This window comes from Anoplopoma fimbria, chromosome 9 (genome assembly GCF_027596085.1).
Source record: "Anoplopoma fimbria isolate UVic2021 breed Golden Eagle Sablefish chromosome 9, Afim_UVic_2022, whole genome shotgun sequence".
Lineage (NCBI taxonomy): Eukaryota > Metazoa > Chordata > Actinopteri > Perciformes > Anoplopomatidae > Anoplopoma > Anoplopoma fimbria.
Genome location: NC_072457.1, coordinates 2,964,626 through 2,975,058, shown reverse-complemented (window position 1 = coordinate 2,975,058; position 10,433 = coordinate 2,964,626).

Genomic DNA, 10,433 nt, shown 5'->3' with positions numbered 1-10,433 from the left:
GGATGTCATATGATGACATTTGAACCTTTTAAAATAGTTAAAATAGTTAAAATAGTTTTTTCTGTCTGTAAATATTATATTTCAGTTATTGTTTTTTTTTTTAATCTCATTTTCATTTGTATCTTGTCTTTCTTTACTATGTCTCTTGTGTGCACTTTACTCTAAGCCTGCAGATGTCCTCATAAAGGATTATCTTATCTTATCTTATCTTATCTTTTCACAGCATGCATACTATACATTATAGACTTTCCTTCCACTCCTGCTTTTATTGTGAAAAGCACCGACGCGTGTTTCCGGTTTGGTGCGTCTCCACCGTCAGCAGCTTGACCCGCAGGAGTCACTGAGACGAACCCTGTTTGTAACTACGACACGGTGACGTCACAGGGGCGGGGTCACATGACCCGTCTTTAAGGACACCGGGGAGAGAGAAGCAGTGAACCCGCTGACCTCCTCCTTTCCCCCGGGCTTCCTCAGAGCAGAGCCCCGCTGAAACAGCTCCACCTCCGGACCGACATGTTGGCCCCCCTCCCCCCCGGGCAGGAGGCCTCCACAGCGGGTTCACTGGAGCCGAACAGCCGCTCTGAGCTCGGTTCACTTTGTGAGGGATATGAAAGGTGACTCTAACCTCCTCCATTGATGAAGAAACACAATAATAGAAACACCTCTTAGATGAAAACGTAAACAAAAATACACAAAATTATATTAATAATTATCTAACTCCTTCAGCAATAACTGAACATTTTAACTTATTTTTATATTTATATTTATTTATTTATACGTAAACAAAAAAACAAAATTATATTAATAATTATCTAACTCCTTCAGCAATAACTGAACATTTTAACTTATTTTTATATTTATATTTATTTATTTATACGTAAACAAAATTATATTAATAATTATCTAACTCCTTCAGCAATAACTGAACATTTTAACTTATTTTTATATTTATATTTATTTATTTATACGTAAACAAAATTATATTAATAATTATCTAACTCCTTCAGCAATAACTGAACATTTTAACTTATTTTTATATTTATATTTATTTATTTAAACAAAAAACAAAATTATATTAATAATTATCTAACTCCTTCAGCAATAACTGAACATTTTAACTTATTTTTATTTTTATATTTTATTTATTTATTTATACGTAAACAAAATTATATTAATAATTATCTAACTCCTTCAGCAATAACTGAACATTTTAACTTATTTTTATATTTATATTTATTTATTTATACGTAAACAAAAAACACAAAATTATATTAATAATTATCTAACTCCTTCAGCAATAACTGAACATTTTAACTTATTTTATATTTATTTTATTTATTTTAACTTATTTTTAATTTACACAAAATTATATTAATAATTATCTAACTCCTTCAGCAATAACTGAACATTTTAACTTATTTTTATATTTTATATTTATTTATTTATACGTAAACAAAAATACACAAAATTATATTAATAATTATCTAACTCCTTCAGCAATAACTGAACATTTTAACTTATTTTTATATTTATATTTATTTATTTATACGTAAACAAAAATACACAAAATTATATTAATAATTATCTAACTCCTTCAGCAATAACTGAACATTTTAACTTATTTTTATATTTATATTTATTTATTTATACGTAAACAAAAATACACAAAATTATATTAATAATTATCTAACTCCTTCAGCAATAACTGAACATTTTAACTTATTTTTATATTTTATTTATTTATTTATACGTAAACAAAAATACACAAAATTATATTAATAATTATCTAACTCCTTCAGCAATAACTGAACATTTTAACTTATTTTTATATTTATATTTATTTATTTATACGTAAACAAAAATACACAAAATTATATTAATAATTATCTAACTCCTTCAGCAATAACTGAACATTTTAACTTATTTTTATATTTATATTTATTTATTTATTTATTTATTAATAATTATCTAAAGCAATAACTGAACATTTTAAATTATATTAATAATTATCTAACTCCTTCACAATAACTGAACATTTTAACTTATTTTTATTTTTTATTTATTTATTTATTTATACGTAAACAAAAATACACAAAATTATATTAATAATTATCTAACTCCTTCAGCAATAACTGAACATTTTAACTTATTTTTATATTTATATTTATTTATTTATACGTAAACAAAAAACACAAAATTATATTAATAATTATCTAACTCCTTCAGCAATAACTGAACATTTTAACTTATTTTTATATTTATATTTATTTATTTATACGTAAACAAAAATACACAAAATTATATTAATAATTATCTAACTCCTTCAGCAATAACTGAACATTTTAACTTATTTTTATATTTATATTTATTTATTTATACGTAAACAAAAATACACAAAATTATATTAATAATTATCTAACTCCTTCAGCAATAACTGAACATTTTAACTTATTTTTATATTTATATTTATTTATTTATACGTAAACAAAAATACACAAAATTATATTAATAATTATCTAACTCCTTCAGCAATAACTGAACATTTTAACTTATTTTTATATTTATATTTATTTATTTATACGTAAACAAAAATACACAAAATTATATTAATAATTATCTAACTCCTTCAGCAATAACTGAACATTTTAACTTATTTTTATTTTATATTTATTTATTTATATATTTATTTATTTATACGTAAACAAAAATACACAAAATTATATTAATAATTATCTAACTCCTTCAGCAATAACTGAACATTTTAACTTATTTTTATATTTATATTTATTTATTTATACGTAAACAAAAATACACAAAATTATATTAATAATTATCTAACTCCTTCAGCAATAACTGAACATTTTAACTTATTTTTATATTTATATTTATTTATTTATACGTAAACAAAAATACACAAAATTATATTAATAATTATCTAACTCCTTCAGCAATAACTGAACATTTTAACTTATTTTTATATTTATATTTATTTATTTATACGTAAACAAAAATACACAAAATTATATTAATAATTATCTAACTCCTTCAGCAATAACTGAACATTTTAACTTATTTTTATATTTATATTTATTTATTTATACGTAAACAAAAATACACAAAATTATATTAATAATTATCTAACTCCTTCAGCAATAACTGAACATTTTAACTTATTTTTATATTTATTTATTTATATTTATATATATATATTTTTTTTTATTATTTGCAAATTTCCCCGCTGCGGGACTAATAAAGGATTATCTTATCTCTTATCTTATCTTATTGAAAGCAGGTTTTGTTGGCTGCTAAGTTTATAAAATAATGAGAAATGCAGATTTTAATCATATTTATCCTAATATGAATCATCTGGAAAGCGATGTATCATATTAAAGTATACGTTTTAAGTGAAATCGCAGTACAGAATTGCAAAACACATTTTCTGATCCCTTTCTATGACGTCCATGTCTATAATGCATTCAAAACACAGCTTTAATGTGTTATTATCTGCTTATAGCACTGTATAATCAAACTTATAAGCAGTCATGCTGCTTTACAACAATAATCATAACACATTATAAATAATTGGCATAATTGCTGATCACTCACTGACTTGTTTTGTTGCAAGGATCATAGTATATTCTACATCCCATATTTATAATACACATTTATATTTTTCTAATGCATTACAGTGTGATAATAAGTTACTCTAAGTGGTCATTGTTTACCTTTCTAGTAAAATTAGAATTAATTTAACAACGTTTTGTGTGTTGTTCTTGCATAGTTTTACATTTTATCACTTTACTTAAAGCAGACAATAACACATAATGAAAGTGATTTAAATGTGATCCTTGCAGAAGAAAAGGGGGGGGAGTAACTATCAAATATTAATATTCATATCAGCCTCAATAATCCTGCATCTGCCAGGCTCTACTTATACAATATATTTAAATACAGATTAAAATATGCATTATGAGGCTCTCAGCTGCTCCCTTGTGAGGAAAAGAGAGAACGAGCGTCTATAGAAGAGCCGGCGTTATTTAGGCCAGCTCCATATAGCTGTTTGCATAAAGATCGTTAAATCTTAATGTACCGTTGGGAGGGGGAAGTAGGTTGCCATGGCGCGTTAAGCCTCATGTTATGAATATTACAGAGGATAAGCTGTGGGATGTTTATCTGTCAGTTAAAGCCCATATGTGTCGGCCCTGCTGGCTTTTTATGTGCCCTTAAATAATGTGTATTCATTTGAAATGTAGGCCAAGGCTTAGATGTATCAAACTTAAAGGGCAATACCGCTGTTTTTTGACTAGAAGTAGAGTGAATATATATATATATATATAAGTGTCTTCACTTCGTTATCCGTCTTTCTTTCTCGCCAAAAAACCCGTGCTTTTTTCACAATGTCATGCTGATTTTAATGGGCTGTTTACTCATTAATCTGCTCCCCCGCTTGTTTATTTGCAGCTGTGAATTATGGATGGTTGTTTTGTCCTCTTTGGTGGTAATGAAATGAGAGCCATTTGACAGGAAATGATCATAATCCAGCACAACAATGAGTGGGTCGTTATTTCACCACACAACTTTATTCAAGGATTGCTGGCTGTAAATAAACAACCGGTAACATACATTTATTTAACATCTTCCTGATTCAAAATAGGTTGTATAATGTTGGGGTCAGGTGCTTAGCGAGTCATCCCGTTGAGCTTTCTATTGGTGCTCCAAAGTTCATTAATTGAAAATAGGAACTCACCAGAAGAGAAAAGTAAACTACTCAGCGACCTACTTGGAAAACTAAATGTGACAAAAGGTGAGTGTGAGCTAATATCAACCTCAAGCTGTATATAAGAAATGGTTAAGTCCTTGTGAAGCCACCCATTGGTTTGTGGACTGCTGTTTTGAAGTTTTGAGTTTGGTGATTTCGCCGTCGCCATCTTGGATTACGGTCGTCGCCATGTTGTTTTCTTTGCAACCGATGAATGGAAGTTACCATATTTGGAATACGAAGCATTGGCCTAGAGACGCCGTATACGTCTCTGGTAGTGGAAGAGATTCGTAGCCCCGCCCTAAAGCATCCCCTGCTTTATGGTCTGTTTGACTCTAAATGGAGCATCATTTACTAAATGAACATCATGCTGTATTGAAGAAGACTTGAAACTAGAGATTGAGACCATAAACTCATGTTTACAATGTTTACTGAGGGAATAAATCAAGAGAGAAGTAGAGTCATTTTCTCATAGACTTCTATACAACCAGAGGAGTCGCCCCCTGATGGTCAGGAGAGAGAATGCAGGTTTTAAGACACTTCCGCATTGGATTCACTTTGCAGAACTGGAGGTTGACATTAAAGCAGTCACATAATCTGATGAATATTTGCCCAAATTATCAGATATATTGGCATCCGCCTTTAACAGCAATTTATCCAATTTACAAGCAGGAAAATGCACCTTAACTGTGAGTCTTCCACTTTTCAGCTCCTCTAGTGTTCATGTTAAATCTGCATCTGATGGATGAGGTCTTTTTGTGTGTGTTTGTGAATCATGAGTCAGGATTCAGCCTTGTCCTTGATTGCCAAGGTAGCTTTGACAAACAGCCACAGTCCTTCAGCAGTCAGTCATCAGCCTCTGCAGCAGCATCAGAAGCAGCAGAGACAGCGAACACAAACACACTGAGGACTCTTCAAGTGATACGATTAATCTCCAACCGGCCAAATGTTTGGAATGAAGAGGTGTGTTTGTTGTTGTGTCCTTGAGAGGTAGGATTCAGCTTGTGTCAGGGCAAAGGGTTAAGATTTCTGTGAAAGAATCGAAGAATCTAGATCCAAATGGCTTCACACTCACATTGTATGTCGGTGTGTGTGTGTGTGTGTGTGTGTGTGTGCTGTATGTGTGTGTTTCTCTGCACTTTTCGTTTACAATCAAAACACACATACCAGTCTGCTCCGGAGGAATGTCCACAATGTCAACAGAGCAGCAGGAGACACATTTTGTTTTTATTATTTTATTGGGTGTTTCACATACGATTCCACTCACATAGAAGCTTTTACTTCACACTAACACAAGGTCACATTTAGGATCTCGTCTCTACCAACAACCAGATCTGTTGTTCAGTAGCATTTTCTGAACACATAAACAAAACAAAAAGAATCTCCATAATCAGTATGTTGCCAGGGATATTTAACAGATAAGCCGAAGCCAGAAGATTCATAGAAACAGATTCACAAGAAAAAAGGAAAATAATAATGTTTCAGGTTTCATTTCACGCCCGGCATGTTATGGATCGTTCACTTCTGTAGTTCAGTTTGTCTGGTGATTCTTTGACATGTTTTGTTATGAACAGGGCTGCAAACAAATTGCTTCCCACAATTAAATGAACACGATCGAGTGTGGCGTTGACGTTTTTTAAAATGTCCCGCTCTTATAAAACGATGCTGCATATCAAATCAAGTGCTTCTCTAAAGTAACAGCCAGCCACCAGGGGAAGATCCAGATGTTTTCCTGAATGTTGCAGCTGCAGTCCATAGTAGAAGACCGACATACTGTATATTACTTATTTTGGAACCATATTTTTTTTTTAAGGCCTATTTGTATGCAAATATGTGCTAAGTAGCAGAAATGTAGCACAAGGTGAATATGAAAGCAGTGCTTTGTTGATTTTAAGTAAGAAGTTCGGTTATGGTTTATTTTTGCATCTCGGAGATCCACTGTGAATAAGGACGAGCAACAACCTGTCAATCACAGTTAGCCCCGCCCTAAAGCATACTGGAATTTATGGTCTGTTTGACTCTAAATGGAGCATCATTTCTAAATGAACATCATGCTGTATTGAAGAAGACTTGAAACTAGAGATTGAGACCATAAACTCATGTTTACAATGTTTACTGAGGGAATAAATCAAGAGAGAAGTAGAGTCATTTTCTCATAGACTTCTATACAACCAGAGGAGTCGCCCCCTGATGGTCAGTAGAGAGAATTCAATGCAGTTGTTGGTACAACTGATAGGCGGTGTTTAAACAAATGAAGCGAGAGTGAAACCACGATCTGGACTGATGTTCATTTTTTCTCCGACAGCACCAGCATCCCTCAACTTGGCACAAAACTCCGTCCAACTTCTGAGCTACTTGGGAGTCCACTTTCCAGACTGAATACCAGCATTCTGGAGAGGAGCGCCTCACGTTCCCGATGTGATCGGGTGGGATCGCACGCTATTTGCCATGTGCAGCTGACGTCACAGTACGCTGGTATTTATCCACTTTCAGGTGCAATGCCACCACCACAACCACCAAAGAGGGCTGGAGGAAAAGATACAACGCAATTTGGTCTTTCTAAAAAGTAGCTGTATATTGATTTTGATTATTTTTGGCTGAAGCAAAGTGGTTTTAGAGAGAAGGAATGGGGGGAGGGACGGTGTTAAGGGGGGGGAGGGAGGGAGGTAGTGGTTCTCAGGGTTGGAAGAGGGGTAGACGCGGTTGTGGTAGTGGCTCGCAGCGGGGGACTCTTAAAGCGATCAGGAGGAGGCCGGTGTGTCGATGTCCAGCAGATCAGAACGGGCTCAAAACGGTTCTCTAAATGATTTTTTTCTCAGATTCTGATCCAGAAATCTTCTTCCACTTCAGTAGCTCTTACATTCACCAAACTTTACAGTTTCATTCCTCTCTATATCCTGAAGGTTTGTACAGAGGGGTTTGTTCATATATCATTCAGAGCCTGATTTATGACCAGAAACAGTGCCAAAATGGATTGTTATGGCTGTTGAAGATATAATCAGATTAATGTGATACAAACAGATAACCAAAGTTCCCTCTGTATAAAACCTTTGACTCTGATTTGTCAACAAAATGAAACAAGAACGTTCTGATTTCTGTTCTTGCAAATGTATGCAAATTAGCACATATTTGATAAGATAATGCCTCATTTGCATATTTAAACACGACATGTCAGAAAATGTGTAATACAAAAATAATTGTCGTTATCAACTGAGGAAGTTTGACGATGATATCTGTTAGATTCTGCCGGTAAATCTTTTATCCTATGCACCCGGGGCGACTTCCCCTTTAATGAGTACTTTGCTGTGAAGGCTGTGGCTTTAAAGACGGTTTTTTTTAAGGGTGGGAATCAAGATTAAAACATTTAAAAGATAACTCGTCCCCTGCAGCCCAACCTGCGGTGCATCTGCACAAAAGCAGACGAAAAAAACGGGCAGGGTTTCATCAAAAGAGGTCGAGTGGAGAGGGGCTGAATGGGGCGACGAGATCACCATGGCAACGGGGAACCTCGGCGGCGTGGAGCAGCACGAGGCCGGGTGTGGGAGGGAGCTTCATGCTGGAGTGGAAGGGAAATCGCTCTCTTCACTTTCATGGTTTTTTTGGGGGGGGGTATTCTGGTGGCGGCGGTCCAAACACTCGGCGTAATGAATCCTTCACTCGCACTCAGCATGACATCACGGAGAACGACGGTTATATAACGATGGCACTCCCAGTGACCACGGGGGCCGAATAAATACAAATACTTAAAAAAAAAAAAAAAAATCATGTTCCCTGACGACGGTGCACACAAAACCAAAAAATATGTAAACAAACACAAAGTGAACTCTGGTTCCTACAGATTGCACATTTCAGAGAAGGAGGATTAATATCTACACCTAAAGGAGGATGTGACGGTTTCACTGGATATCATTAAAAAACAATAACTGACAAAAAAAAACACTCAATGCTTTTCTCATTTAAGAAATGTTAAGTCAAACTATGTGCGTTGTATGAGGAATTAAAACCCACCACATGTGTCTTAATACGCTCTAAATCCTAAATTCCAGGTACATCGTTTCCCAAGGTTGCAAAGAAAACTAACTTTTCAGTTGTTTCATCAAGTCTGCAGATTGTGTGTGTGTGTGTGTGTGTGTGTGTGTGTGTGTGTGTGTGTGTGTGTGTGTGTGTGTGTGTGTGTGTGTGTGTTTGTATGATTTAATGGTGAGGAGTTATGTTGAAATAAATTCCAGCAAACCAACGGGAATGGATTGATGAGAGGCATCACGTCACACGGTCCTGGAAGAGAAAAGAAAAATATTTATGTTAACCCAAGCAGAGTTATCTTGAGCGTCAGATAGCTCAGTAATCTCAAGTATGAGTGGCTCAGAGCAAACACGCTTTTAAAGACTCATAAAAGGACCTTTTTCTTTTTGCATTTCACTCCGATCTTTTTGTCAAGGAGTTGAATGATATTGACGTCTGAAATCACCTTCAGATATTTTTTTTTACCGACTGCATAATGGCTCTCGTTTTCTTTCAACTCTCTCCGGATTCTTTAGGTATTTTCTTCTAGACACTGAAGTTACATCAGCTAGTTGTGAAACGGCATTAATTTATTCTGACCCTTTTCTTAAAGCTCGAGAGGTTAATGTGTTTCAGAAAAGTTTTATTAATATTTGTTGAAACTCTCTTCACATCCCGACAGCAATGAATAAATAAATGCTCTAACAAAACTAGAAATACAGCGTTATTTCTTTTTTTCCCCAAGAGTTTGTTGCGCTTAGTCCCGCCCTACTGTGCTGTGATTGGCTAGTACCCCTGTGCACTGATTGGACAGTACTCAATTGCCCCAACTGATTATTTTAACCCACAACATAATCTATTCCTAAACCTAAACATCTGGGTTTGTTACCTAAACCTAAGGAGATTTCTGGACCATTGTAACATAAAAGCATGGTGGAATTAGCAAGCATGCTACCAAACTAACCGCTAAATGAGTCAAATTTAACAACTAAATTCATCCACATCTTAGGAAAGCACATTGTTATCCTCAGATGAGTGACTACTGTTTTCGGCTCATTTTTTGTAACTGTTGTAGCATTAAAAAGCATGGTGGAATTAGCAAGTTAGCTAGTTAGCGAGCTGCTAAATGAGTAGAATGTGACAACTGCATCCACACACGGTTGTCAATCTTTATATACAGACTACACTCATTTTTTCCCCGGCTCACTTCCTGTAACCAGTGTAGCATGAAAGCATGGTGGAAGCTAAGTAGCTAGCTTGCTCTATCCACACACTGTTGTCCATCTTTACATGGAGACAAAACTCATTTCACAGCGTAGGAAAGTACATGACTATCGCCAGATAAATCCCCCAATCACAGCACAGTAGGGCGGGGAAAAAAACAGAGTTAACCTAATTTCAGGGATTTATATGGTGGATATAAAGTCTAAGAAGTCTGCAGTAAATATAGTTTTTATTATTTTGTTCTTACCAGAACACCTGGTGAAGATGCTATTGGTCAGGAACTTCTTATATTGATTAATTAATAATGTGTATTTAAATAATATATAATATTAACACAGATTGTTCCAGGACTATTTTACTGTATTTTCTCAGTATTTAAAAACAGTTTGAGTGTATAAAACAGACACAGAGCTTGTTTTCTTGTGTTCTTCTGATAAACTCACCTTGT